This window comes from Olea europaea, chromosome 4 (assembly GCF_002742605.1).
Source record: "Olea europaea var. sylvestris chromosome 4, O_europaea_v1, whole genome shotgun sequence".
NCBI lineage: Eukaryota > Viridiplantae > Streptophyta > Magnoliopsida > Lamiales > Oleaceae > Olea > Olea europaea.
The window spans coordinates 17,880,663-17,894,543 of NC_036240.1; positions in this window are offsets into that span (position 1 = coordinate 17,880,663).

The window sequence follows — 13,881 nt, forward strand, 5'->3', positions numbered from 1 at the left end:
GCTTTCCTTTGATACAAGCAACACAAGTTTTAAAATCGGAAAAATCCAAGTCAACTAGTATACCATCTATAACTTTTTTTATTAAACAATAAAAATTTATTAAACATATAGAACAATAAACATGCACCCATAAATGTAACCATTAGGCAATTTTATATCCATACTAGAGTTTTATTAAAAATAACTCTAACGCACTATGCTAGAGCCCAAGACACACACAAGGCTCTTACACATGACAAAACAAAATAATTAAATACAAGGACTTAAGATGACCCACTACCGAGAAGATAGAATTTGGCTACCAAGTGCGAAGCACTTAACTATTATCTTTGTCGTCCTAAGCATCCTACCAAATAATGACTTACCGAGAGGGCAAATTCACTATCCGCATGGATCTTAGTATAATGTCATTAAGCGGAAGCGTAAATAATATAACAATCCCAATAATTTATCATGACTAGTCCCACGAGAGGTGGGTACATCGCCACTCCAAACCATCAGTATATAAAAAATTATGTAATTCACATGGTCAAAATATTTATTCATCTTAAAATAGATTATCCATTTCTTTTCTCCAATTAAAAAAAAATGGAACAATATCACAAAATTCATAAATGGGCATCTTTGAAAAAACATTTGATTATTATAATAACAGATCTATTATTAAAACTCCCAAACTTGCTGCCTTCCACCACTTTGATATTATAATAATAATAATAATTATTATTATTATTACAACAGTCATACTTAAAGACTATGTTTGGCTAAACTTCAAAAGAAGTAAGTCTTTCTTGCCAAACAAAATTTCAAAAATTCAATTTTCCCAAACAGAACTTACATTTTTAACTTAGCCCAACATGCTCTTAAATATTCCATCTACTCATTATGTTATGCCAATCATACAAGAGCGACTCACAGGTCTTAATTTCACGCCCACAATAAATAGAAGTTGTGCAAACTAGAAGAGCAATAGAGCATAAATCATTAAAAAAAAAAAAATCCCCAAAATGAAAACAAGTGAACAGAATAATCATGCTCCATGTTTTTCTCCTTCGCCAGCAATTTTATTACTTCTAATTCCCAAAAAAAATTAAAAAAATAAAAATAAATCATCAAATATGTTTTCAAATGCTTCAAGGACTCCAACGTTGATTATTCTCAAGAAATACTGTTTCTTTAGCATTCATTCATTACTGTCGATTTTTTTAAACATTCTTTATGCAACTGGAGGCAAAGCCAATACTCCAAATAATAATAATAATAATAATAATAATAATAATAATAAAATCTATCCAGATGAAAGTCCTTGAAATTTCAAGAATTACCCAAATAACAAAATCAATGCCAAGAACTATTTTTTGAATAATTATAGTTGATAATATACCTTTGAGATACTCGAGAAGAGTTAAGTAGGCAAGCCCATCAGGCAAACTCCCAGATTTTCATTCCGTATCGTTGAAACATGTTTGAATATTATAATAATAAGTCAAAGAATCCATACTATACATTATCCACTGTCCGATTACAATCTCCATTTTGTCATATGTACTCAACAATCTACAATCGACAGAAACTTATCAAACGAAGACCAAAAAAATTATTGCTAACGGGAGGAAATTTTCAATATAAAATGTCAGCTGTGAAAATGAGAAGGTTGTCTCCGATACCATTTGTTAAACATCAATAGAAACATCAATAATTCTTTCTCATTGTCATAGCAGGTTCAACAATAATAAAAGAAAAACATACCTCCAATAGATTTTAATTAACTTTCTATGAATTCTTTGGGCTACAATAGAAGAAGAAGTTTGCTAAGAAGAGAACTACTCTCTACCCCCTTGAAACCCTAGAAATCTTTTCTAACTTAAGAGAATTTTTTTTTTATTTTTTTTAGGAAGACTACTTCCCTTGAAAAGATTGTAAATGCTAAAGAAAATATCTTAAGTAGTAAAAGAGGAAGTACTACTTCACTTACAATAAAAATTGATGCAATTAAAGACAAAAATGTAAAACTAAAAATAAAAATAAAATTACAATTCATATTCTAAAGCTAGGCAGTCCATGTCGATCAATTTGCACAAGTGCCCGAATATGGCGTGGTAGGTCAGTAGTTCCATACATTTGATATCTCCGGTGATCCCAACCTATTGCGGCAAGAGCATCTATAACTTGGTTTCCTTCTTTGTAGATGTGGGTAACTCTGTCTCTATCAAAGGAGATGATGTCTATAATCTTTCTGAGTATGCCTTGTATAGCCCATGGTCCTCCACCTTTGGTGATGCAATGAATGGCTACACTCAAATCTACCTCAACCTAAATGTCTAGAAATCCAAGATATCTAGCCAGTAGTATCCCATCAAGAATAGTCCTAAGCTCTGCTTCCAATATGTTGCACTGTCCACATGATGTTGAGAATGCCATTATGCATTTTCCTGTGTGGTCCCTAATGATGCCTCTCCCACTCGCAAAGTCATCCTTGACACATCCATCAATTTGATCTTTAGAGATCCGACTAATGGAGTACGCCACCAGACTATAATGGGGGAAGGAGATGAAGGGAGGGTCATAGTAATCCCAAAGAGTGGGGCAAGCTGGATGTCATTACTCCAGTGTAGTGGTCGAAGTAATCATCCAATGTGAAGGAATGAGATCATATGATACACCTTCCAAATGATTCGTCTTGATCTCATGTGGATACCCCTATGCTTTGCGTCATTTCTCTCAATCCATAGAAATGAGAAAATAAGTAGAGGGATAATGATGCGAATGTGCCCACTCAAAGCAAGCCGTCCAGAGTAGCACCATCGCAAAAATCTTTGTCTGACGCTCTCACCTGCATTCATAGTAATCTGAAATAATCCCCCCAAAATGCTGCCAGACCTGATCTGATATATTGCTACCAATAAAAATATAGGTGATGTTCTCAATTTCAAAACAACACTGATACCGAGAAGCCAGCTAAGCCAACCCTACTCTGAATAATAGTATCTACAGGAATCAAATCCTGCCATGATTTTCAATAGAAGAATGAGATTTTGGTAGGTATGATAGGGTTCCAGAGAAGACGAAATGAATCCTGTGCTGGTTTGCTAGAACGGATCAACTGCCATGCTGACTGAATGGCAAACCATCTGATGTAGCCCTCCAAAAAATTCAATCTGGGACGTCGACACATGGTGGTATGTTAGCAATCTGTTCATCCATAATTGGTGGAAGAGCTTGTATTAATTGTCCAAAGTTCCATCTAGTCTCTTTGAAAAAATCCTGCACTCTATTAGATGTGTGTTGCCTGTCTGGGAGGATAGACGCTAGAGAAGTATCTCCCATCCAACAATCATGCCAAAAGAAAATCTAACCAGCCCCAAGTTGCTATGCAATGTGTGGCTCTGCACGTTGTCCAAATCTCTTCAATCTTTTCCATATAGGAGAGACTGAATTAAGGATAGCTGCAAGTGATGGATGTGTCCCTCTATAGTATTTGTCCAATAAAAACTGAGCCCAAAGAGATCTCTGGGATCTAAATAACCACCATAACTTCATGGAGAATGTGTCCACCATATCATGTAGTCTTTTAAAGCCCAATCCACCCTCATCAGTAGGATAGCGAATCTCCTTCCACGTCCGCTAATGTAATCTATGCGCATGATACTTAGAGTCCCATGAAAATCTCGCCAATATGCTCTCCACCTTTTTCAATACAACCTTAGGAGATCGCAAATCTGGAAAAGATATACTAGTAAAGAGAAGAGAACTGACCTTAGTAAAGTGATCCTATCACCAAGGGAAAGAAGTCTTAAAGCCCAACTAGAAATTCTACTCCTGATCTCCATAATGAGGTCGTCGAACAAAATACTCCTCTTAGCCCCCTTACACATCGGGATACCTAAGTATGTAAACAGTTGTTGCTGATGAGAAAATCCAGTCAAAATTACAAACCTCTGAATCTAAATATCCGATGCTCGCCTCGGCAATATAAGGCCACTCTTCTCTTTATTCACCAATTGGGCAGAGTCTCGTTCATAATGTTCCAAGCATTCAATGACCCTTCTGATAAACTTCTTCTGACCATTAGCAAATATAATTACTTCGTCAGTAAAGGCGAGATGAGAGACAAGACTAATGTCTCCATGTCGATATTGCATACTAGGGTATGCATGAAACTGTTGAGTAAGCAACTGATAGAAGTAATCCGCAGCAATAATAAATATGGAGGGGAAGATAGGATCTCCCTATCTAAGTCCTCGTGAGGATGGGAAAAAACCATAAGGTTGTCCATTTAGAAGCACTGAAAATCGACACTTCGAAATACATCTTCGAATCCTATGAATCCACCTAGTAAAATCCAAATACCTCTAAAATAGAATAAATAAATCCCCACTCCATACGATCATAGGCTTTAGCCATATCAAGCTTTAGCATAGTATTTCCTCCTCGTACTTTATTATCCAATGTGTGTAGAAGCTCCTAAGTCAACAATATATTGTCCCAGTAAGACAACCGGGGAAAAAACCACTCTGCTGAGGAAAAATAATACGAGGTAGTAAAGAGCTTAATCTGGTGTTCAACAGCTTTGTGATAAGCTTGTTGAACACTGTTCATAGGCTAATATGTAAGTATTCAGTCCATCTAGAAGCGTTATCCTTATTCGAGAGCAATACAATAGACGTAGCAGCAAAACCCCATGGTAAATGGTCATCCTCAAAGAAATTAATGATTGCACTGTACACATCACCTGTATAATATCCCAACATTGCTGGTAGAACAAGGCAAAAAATCCATTTTGGCCCACAACAGTATCAACATCAATGCTAAAAATTGTCTCCCACACTTCATCAATCAAAGAGAGACTGTTCAGGGCCATATTATCTGCCTCGGTCAGTATCCTAGGTATGATATTAGGACAAATGAACTCCAACGACTATGAATGTGCAGATAATAAATCTTGGAAAAATTGAATCATCGAGTTTTGTATGTTCATTAGAGTAGAAAGATCTTCTCTTACATGAGTCGTAATAGTCCTGATCCAAGATCTAATTCGTTATCCCTGTACCATCGCATAAAAATATCTAGTGTTGTGGTCCCCTTCACACACCCATCGAGATCGGGCTTTTTACTTCCAAAACCCTCCTCAATAGCTAAGATCTTGTTTAAATCAGCCCGTGCACGATGAAGTAAATCACAATGCTCTGGTGTAGGGTCCTTATCGAATTCAATCTCAGCCTGATTGAACCTCGTCTCAGCATCCCTCACCCGCTAAAACACATCACCGAATACCTGTTGATTCCACCACCGAAGCCCCTGTTTTAGTCTGAAGAACTTTTCCTAGAGAGCAGCCATCCCTGTCAAGTGAGTAGGAAGTGACCACTTTTGAGATACAATGGCCGAGAAACCATGATGCGTAGTCCACACATTTAGGAATCGAAAAGATCTAGGTCCCAAATATTCATCAAAAATCCAATGTAAAAGTAGTTGTGAATGATTAGATGAGGTACGATTGAGATGCGTTACAGTAAGCTGTTTGCAAAAATCTGTAGCTATACAGTTAATTAAGACTCTATCCAATCTTTTACTGACTCTTCCATTTGTCCAAGTGAATTGAGACCCAATAAAACCAGCATCCTCTAAACCACAGTCCATCATCATATCAGAGAAGTCACTAGAGCCACGATCTCGCCTACTATGACCAGTGCCCTCACCCTCATGTACAATGATATTAAAGTCTCCCACAACTAGCCAAGGATCATCTATAGAAAGTGAAATGTGGTGAGGACCCGCCTACAAGTCTCTCCTGACTGAGGCCTCACAAGCTGTATACACCGGTGTTCTCTTGCTAATCTGGGATCCACAACTCTAACATGCAGAAGCTGTCTCTGATAATCAATAATAGTAATGGTAGTACTCACATTCCAGAAGATCCAAATCTTATTCGATTCATTATGTGCCCTAGAGTCGAAGTGTATGTAGCAACGAACAAAATCAAAACTCCTCTCCAAAACCATAGGCTCTAAGATGATCAAAATATAAACCTGATGAAGCTGAATAAATTTCTTCAGGCATCTGAGAGTTGCTATACTAGCTACAGCTCTCACATTCCAAATGATGACACTCATCAAGATGTGCATGAAGAGGTATTTTATGACCGATTCCTAGTCACCATCTTAGGAAGTGAAGTGTCAGTGACTCTTGAATTTTTCTTTCGACCAACTGAAACAAAGCCATCTTCCTCTGTCCTATGAGCCATACCTGCCAAGTCATCAGAAGAAGATCTATGATAGGGACCCTATTGGTGAACTTCAATCTGAGATGAACATTCTGAATGTAATTGATCTGTAGTAAAGGACTTCCCTATGTTCTGCTGACAGTGAGTAGAGTTAACAAGCACATCTGAACCAATGGTGCCCTGTGGCCTCTCTAACATATCCACCAAGAGAGGATCAAATTGGGTAGAACTAATGATCGTAGGGACAATGCTGAGATACTAAGCTACTGGAGGAAGAGCTAAAGTGACAACAGAAAGAGTCTGCTTGTCTACCCTAGTGGGAGCATCTGTTGAAAGATCAAGTGGTGGAGAAGTAATGATCTGTGGAACGATAGTACTGATAATAGGTGGAGCAGAATTGATAGGAGCCACATGTGTAGCAACTGTCTGTGATGAATTGACTGTAGTGGCTGGGATAGTAGGAGCAATAGAGAGTGCCATCTGAGGGGCAGAATGAGGAATCTTAGCTGTTGTACTATCCTGTCTCCTCTGATTCTTAATCAGTGTCCATTTGATATGATCCGAGAATTTTCAAATTTTGGCAAGTTTCCAAGTTTAAGTATAATTTTAATATTTTAGCATCTTTAATTTATTTTGGACGTGTTTTCCTAATTTAATTAGGATTCTAGGCTTTTTTTAGTTTAAATATGCTTTTATTATTTTCATTGTATTCAAAACTTTTATGATGAATTGAATTAGAGACTTTTCTCTTTCGAAGCTTTGCTTTAATCCTTTTGTTCTGTATGTGACAAATTATCGAACTTATCAAGAATTAATTGTTCTTGTGGAGTTCAAAATAACGGGTGTGATTTCAATTAATTATTTGTAATCAAAAGGTCGACATGTCCATGTGACTGTGTTGGTTGTTTGGTTTGTAATCATAGAGTCAAATCCAAAATTCCAGGTGATAGTCAATTAATTTTTATAATCAGGAGGTCCGAACATCGTCAGCAATTCGGGTTGCTTGGTTCCAAGTTTGTTGGGTTTAATCCAAAACCTTGCTTTGGCTTTCTTGAGAAGATTTCAATCTTGTTTATGGGTTTCGTAGCATTTGCCTACACGGGTTCACATCAGTTGGTATCAGAGCTTTTGGCACCAGATTCAAAGTTATATCCTTTGATTTTTTTTTTGGAGTCTTGTTTGTGTTCTTCGTGCTTTTTTTTTCAGTTAGTTTGAGTCATAGATCTAAAATTCCTTTGTTAGTTTAATTATTTGTGTTTTTGGTAAAAAAAATAAATAAATAAATTTACTGTTCATCGTATTATTCATGTCCATGCCGTCATCACTGTTCATGTGTTTAAAAATTTTTTTTAGTCCCTCCAAAATTTTTTTATTTATTGTCTTAGTCCTTTAACTTCCTGATTATTGAGTCTTGCACAATTAATTTTTATCCCACGAGTTTAAAGCAACAAATTGTTCTTGAGAACACTGACTGGAAGCAATTGAGTGGAAAAAGGCCGAGTGGTGAGTTTAATTGAGGGTAAAAGCCTGAAATTGTGCGATTTTTGAGTGAAAATTTTGGTGAGGTAGAAAATTGTGAGAATGTCAGAACGTGAAGCATCCAATTCGAGTAGGATGGGAAATCAATCCAACATGCAGGATGATTTAATACAACGGTTTAAGCAGATGATGATAAGCATGGAAAGTAGGTTGGAAAACAAGTTGGACAGGGCCATTAGCCTGGGGTAACAGTGATGCGAACCCCGTAGCAACGTTGACTATGAAACCCACAACGAGATTGACGAACCCAAAAAAGCTAAATTAATCCAAGAGTTTAGGATTAACCCAAAAGAAAGTCGAACCAAAAAATCCAACAAGAATGACACTTGAAAGACCCTTGATCACGCAATCTAAGAATTAAATCCGGTTGTTTGAATACCACAAGTTAACACTTGACAAGTTCGAAATTGTTCAATGAAGAACGATGAAGAGAAGACAATACGCCTCACTTTAATTCAATATCAATAATGTCAAAGGTTTTTAACAATTGAATGGAAACTCCTATTTATACTAAACCTAAAAATTAGGTAAAAATCATGCAAAAGTCGATCATCATCCCCAAAATATGGAAAAGAATCAAAAACTAACAAAATATGAAAAATTGCCAAAATTGGAAAATTCGCCAAATTTTTGAACCATGCAGCTGCATGGTATATTTTCATGCGGTTGCATGGTTCAACCAAAAATCTATCTTGAGTTTTGGTTTGTCTCCATGCGGTTGCATGGTGTTTTAGCTGTGCGACCGTACAGGCTTGTTTTCAGCCTCCGATTTCGTCGGTTGATAACAAATTGATCCAAGTTGATTCGGCCTTCAACCCGAACATAAAAGTTGCTCCATTTTGAGTCCCGAACATGATTCCATCAATGGTTTCTTGAATGAGCAATCCCATCACTTGTTTCACTTGCTTTGTCCTTGATCGCGTCATTGGTCCTCCATCGATTGTCAACGGATCTCGTCTCGTACTCCTCGCACTCGCCTTCGTCAGGCTCGACTCTTAACTCATATCAAACAGGCAGACATACCACATGCTAGGAGACCGATTAGATGAGAGCCTAGGGTGGAGGTGCAAAATGAATATGGCTATGGTAGTGAATGGGATGAGGATGAGTATGAAGAAGTTGACATGGGAACGAGGAGGAATAGAGGTGATAGGTTTGAACGTTGGGGTAGGAATAACTATAGAGATGACATGGATGGAGGAATGGGCAGCATCAAAATGTCCATCCCGCCATTTAAGGGTATGAGTGACCCGAAGGTGTATCTAGAATGGGAGAAAAAGTTGGAGTTTATCTTTGGTGTTATAACTATTCGGAGGAGAGAAAAGTGAAGTTGGCAGTTTTGGAGTTCACTGATTACGCCATCACTTGGTGGGATCAGGTGATCACTTCAACTCGGAAGAATGGAGAGAGGCCAATACGCACATGGGATGAGTTGAAGAGGGTGATGAGAAAACGGTTTGTACCTAGCCATTATTATAGAGAACTCCATCAAAGGTTGCAGGGGTTGTATCAGGGTTCTAGGAGTGTGGAAGACTATCACAAGGAGATGGAAATCTTGATGATTCGGGCTAATGTGAAGGAGGATAGGGAAGCCACCATGGCAAGGTTTTTAAATGGGTTGAACAGAGACATTGCCAATGTTGTTAAACTACAACATTATGTGGAGTTGGAAGATATGTTACACGTGGCGATGAAAGTTGAAAGGCAGTTGAAGCGAAAGGGGGTAGCTAGAGGTCAAACGAGCCTAATTCATTGTGGAGGTCTAGGTGGGATGAAGAGAAGGTTGATGGGGCTAGTGGTAGCAAAAAAATTGAACCACCTAGAGGAAAGGATGACAATGCTAGTAAGGTTGCACCAAAGACAAAACCACAACAATCTAGGAGTCAGGACATCAAGTGCTTCAAGTGTTTGGGAACAGGACACATTGCTTCTCAATGTCCAAACAAACAAGTCATGACCTTGAAAGATAGTGGGGAAGTGGTGAGTGACAGTGATGAGGATAGGATGCCCATGTTGGAAGAAGTTAGTGATGGTGACGTAGTGGAGTATCCAGTTGAAAAAGAAGCGCTTCTCTTGATGAATGCACTCAACGCACAAATCAAGGTTGACGGAGAGGAGTAGCGGGAGAATATCTTTCATACACGTTGCCACGTCAATGATAAGGTATGCAACTTGATTATTCATGGGGATAGTTGTACGAATATAGGTAGTTATACACTTGTAAAGAAGTTGGGATTGGAGATGATAAAACACCCAAAACCTTATAAACTGCAATGGTTAGACGATAAAGGAAAAGTTAAGGTTAATAGGAGAGTGTTGGTTAATTTGTCAATTGGGAGGTATAAGGATGAGGTGTTGCGTGATGTTGTGCCTATGGATGCGGGGCATATCTTATTAGGTAAGCCTTGGCAATACGATAAGAAGGTGAAGTATGATGAATTTAGGAACATGTACAGTTTTGACATGGACGGAAAAACAATTACACCTGTACCTTTGACACCACAAGTGTATGAAGATCAGATGAGGTTGAAAGGTGATGGGAGAGCGAAGAAAGAAAAGCAAAAGGAGAACCTATGTGTAACGAAGAGTGAGCTTGGTGGTGGAAGTGAGTTGGTGAGAACTAACACATCCCTCCCCAGTTTGAATATATCTTTGATGCAGGAATTTGAAAGTTTGTTGCAAGAGGATTTCACGAAAGAATAGTTCCTTTTGAATATCCCATTGACGTGCAACAATTGGAACAATTGTGGAGCATCGAAGAAGAAGTATTCCATTATGGCATTGCGGAGTATCAAAGTCACTATCTAGAGTTCAATAATGGTCACGTAGATGGATGGTGTAAAGTATTTGAACCAGGTACAGATTCGAGGCTAAATCCTTTCGAAGAGGAAAGGGATGATATAATCCCGATTGCGCCGCCAATTGCCAAAGGATGGATGAGTGATTGGAAGAAACTGAAGCCACGTTCAAGGTCTCGGGGAGCTAATAAAAGCCACACATTTACTTGGTGAGACTATGGAGTTCATGGGGGGTTAAAGATCACTTGCCAAAGACCAAGTTTCATGTAGGGGGCGAGAGCCGAGAGCAAGTGGAACTAAGTGATTCAAGCAGCCGAAAAACGGAGGCCAAGTATAAAGTTGTGCGCCCGCACAGCTTAAACCTCTTACTGTCGCACAAGTTGAGGTAGGGATTTCAGTCGGGAGATGGTGACTACCAAGCAGCTCATAGAAATGTACCATGCGACCACATGGAAAACAAACTGAAGACGCGTTTTTTTTTATTTTATGCGAGAATTCCGTTTTAAGTTAAATTGTTTAATTTTGGTAACTTTATATTATTAGGACTCTATTATGCACGATTTTCCTATTATTCCTAGGGTAGTATGAATAGGATTTCTATTTTCCAGTTGTAAAGAGACTTTTTGAGATTGAATTACTTCAGAGGCACGTTTGCTTCCACTCTTAGTTCTTTGCGAACAATCTCGAACATATCGAGATAATCTCTCGTGGCGTTCACCATCAAAGTGCGATCCGTGGATTGTGCAATCATGGGGTCAAGGTATTCCAGTAATTGTCTTGGTTTCTAATTCATTTAATTCATCGAGTCAAACTTTAAAATCCCAAATTTGATTTTCATAAATATTTAATCAAAAGGTCAGCATATCCTAGTGATTGTGCTGGTTGTTTGGTTCATTAATTGTTGATTAATTCCATAAACTTTGTTTTCTGGCTTTCCTGGGGTTTGTGTCATTCTTCTGTGGGTTCGATTGCATCCTTTGCTGGTTGGGTTCGCATCAGGTGATATCAAAGTTTGGCTCCAATATAAGGTTATATCCCTTTTAATTCTTATTGAGTCAGTTATTCCTTTTGTTTATTGTTCTTCGTGTTCTTCGAGTCAGTCAGTAATTTTGAGTCTTTGATCCAAAAAATTAAAAAAAAAATTCAAAAGTTGTTTTTGGATTCTATTTGCATCCAAAACAACTTCTGCTTGTTTCATTAGAGTAGTTTTTAGATTTTCCTTCCAAAGAGTAAAACAAAAAAGGATATTTTTTACTATTCATCCATACAATACTGTTCCGAAGAAAAAATTTGTTTCAAAAAAAATAAATTTACCGACTAATTTCTCTTAATCAAAATTCTAGTTTGTCGATTCAAATTCCAATTCAAGAACCACTTTCTTGAATTTATTAAAATTTCAGTCAAAATCTTCCAGTTCAAATTCTTTCGAGTCATTGAGTCATAGTTCACACATATCCTAATTGAAAACCAAAAAAAAAATGTCTAAAGAGGCGATTCGACGATTTGAAAGGATGCTTGGAGATATAGAGAATAGGATGGGTCGACTAGATGCATGGTTGGGAAGGTTTGACATGAAATTGGCAAAACATCATAGGAGAATTGGTGATGCATATGAATAAGGTAGTGGTATTGATGATGACGCGTTGTTTGATGTTCATTTACGAGGAATGAAAAATAGAGGCGATAGGTTCGAGAACGGGATAGAAATCATGTTGGACATAGTGTTGATAGGAGTTTGGGAAATATAAAAATGACAATTCCATCTTTTAAAGGTAGGAAAGATCCCGAGGCGTATGTAGTTTAGGAAGAAAAAGTTGAGTTGATGTTTGAGCACTATAATTATTCTAGGGAGAAAAAGTTGAAATTAGTTGTGAGCTCATTCGTGGATTATGCAATAACTTGGTGGGATGAGTTGATGATATCTAGGCAAAGGAATTGTGAGAGGCGTATTGAGACTTGGGATGAGTTGAGGCATATTATGCGGAGACGATACGCGCCAAATTATTATAGAAGGAATCGGCAAGAAATGAAATTTAGGGAGAAGCCCAGGAGATATTATGAGGATGAGTATCCCGTGGAAAAGAAAACGCCTATTCTGAGGTGTGCAGGCAGTATATCAAGCAAGAGTGATTGGTTGGATTATAAGCTGGAATTGACGGAGATTCATGATTTGATAAATTCTCAAATTAATGACATGATGGAGCAAATGAATAAAAGAGAAAATTATGAGATGGTGTGAGAACAAGGGGGAAGAGCTACGGAAAAATGAAAAGAAAATAGAAAGTGAAAAGAAAGTCGAGAGTGAAAATGAGAAAATGGAGTTGGAGTAACGGGGTAAAAATGAAGAAGAGTCTTCGAGAATGAAAGAGGAATCAGAAGTGAGCTTGAATGAGAAGGAGAGTGGAGTTGAGGAGGCATTGGTGATAACTAATAATTCCCTCCCTATTTTGGATATTTCTATTTTGCAGGTTATCGAAAATTTAATTTCAGCAAACTATCCTATTGGAATACCACCTGATCCAGGAATTGAGCATCATTTGGAAATCTCTTATTTGCCCGAAATTGGCTTTGTGATTTCTGAGCAGATGACAGAGTTTCAAAGGCACCAGAGGAACTTCGTATGCAGAGGGTTGAATGAAGAAGATGAACAGAGGGACAACATTGGAACATCAGCAGTGACATTGTTTGAAGTGCTTGAGCCAAGTAAAGCAAGGAAGATGTACGGTTATTCATTTGATGGAATTGTTAATGGAGCAGTTCCAACTTGCAAGATTAAGCAGTCGAGGCAACCGCACTTTAGTCCATGTGAAGGAGATTGGGCTTACAATCGAAAGAGGCAAGTTTGAGTTCAAAAGTGGTCCAAGTTGCATCCGAGAGGAGACGGACCATTCCATGTACTTGCATTGATTGGGACAAAGGCTACAATCTAGAACAGGATTCGAGGACGAATCCTTTCAAAGAGAGAGGGTCTGATGGGATCCGAGAATTTTCAAATTTTGGCAAGTTTCCTAGTTTAAGTAGAATTTTAATATTTTAGCATCTTTAATTTATTTTGGATGTGTTTTCCTAATTTAATTAGGATTCTAGGTTTTTTTAGTATAAATATGCTTTTATTATTTTCATTGTATTCAGAACTTTTATGATGAATTAAATTAGAGACTTTTCTCTTCCGAAGCTTTGCTTCAATCCTTTGTTCTAGATGGGACAAATTATCGAACTTATCAAGAATTAATTGTTCTTGTGGCATTCAAAATAATGGGTGTGATTTCAATTAATTATTTGTAATCAAAAGTCGGCATGTCCATGTGACTGTGTTGGTTGTTT